We start from the raw sequence: 903 nt of genomic DNA, 5'->3' as shown, positions 1-903 counted from the left end.
TTCCACTGACTTTTTGAAGTACCCTCATGTGTGTGTATACACACACACATAGAAAGAACATCGCAAAGGTCATGTGAATTTTTAAAATAAATATCCCTCAAAGAAATTGAGTTTGCTGTTGGACCCAGAGGGGTTGTGAGTGTTCCCTGTCCTCTGCCATTAAGGATGTCCACATACTCTGGTGGAAAGTCTTTAGAAGCGCTGACCTAGCCTGGTGCCTCCTGCTGCAGGCCCCAAGGCCAGGCCCTGTCCTGCTCCATGGCCTGGCTGACGTTCTGATGATATGTACACCATTAGTCATGGTGGACCTGGATATACTAACCTACTTTAGATGAATGGCTCCAAATTAGAGCAGCCTCCCAAAAAGAAGCAAGTAGTTTATTACGTTTATTATAAGATGGCTGTTCTTTCCTCAACTTCTCTAAATGGCACATGGAAAGGGACCTTGTTATCCAATGCAGTAAAGACATGAATAAACACATGAATGAGCCTTTAATGTTCATGCATGTAATGGTAAATGAACCTTGAATGTCCTTCAGGAGGACATCCTAGAAGCAGACAATTGTATTATCACTGAACAGACAGACACTAGGCAAATTAGATTCAGTAATAAAGCAAGTGAGTGATTGTAAAGAAGAGTTTGTCATTTGGGTGATGGTCAAACAAGGTGGGATTGAAGGAGAAGCCTTTTCCAATTGTTAGAACATGTTAAACATTGACTGTGGCAGCTAGGGAAGCGAGGTGTGGCAATGCTGGAAGCCACGAGTATTGCCAGAACAGATGAGGAGCTGCCAGGAGATGGGTTGGTGAGAGTGAGTGTATGCGGGGACAGATCCAGCAGACAAGCTGTGAAGAAAAAAATCGAGGAAACTTGGAAAAATTAAATCAAGGACTTAGGACAAA

The 903-nt window shown here is 43.1% G+C and overlaps 1 protein-coding gene across 1 annotated transcript in view; it reads left to right on the top strand.

Moving 5' to 3' along the window:
* LOC103585858 (protein FAN-like) overlaps positions 1-903 on the top strand; it is a 190,747-nt gene that overhangs the window by 178,180 nt on the left and 11,664 nt on the right. The gene's annotated exons all lie outside the window — the stretch shown is intronic.

This window comes from Galeopterus variegatus, unplaced genomic scaffold, assembly GCF_000696425.1.
Source record: "Galeopterus variegatus unplaced genomic scaffold, G_variegatus-3.0.2 Scaffold280, whole genome shotgun sequence".
NCBI classification, from domain to species: domain Eukaryota; kingdom Metazoa; phylum Chordata; class Mammalia; order Dermoptera; family Cynocephalidae; genus Galeopterus; species Galeopterus variegatus.
This window is presented reverse-complemented; position numbering and strand designations above follow the sequence as displayed.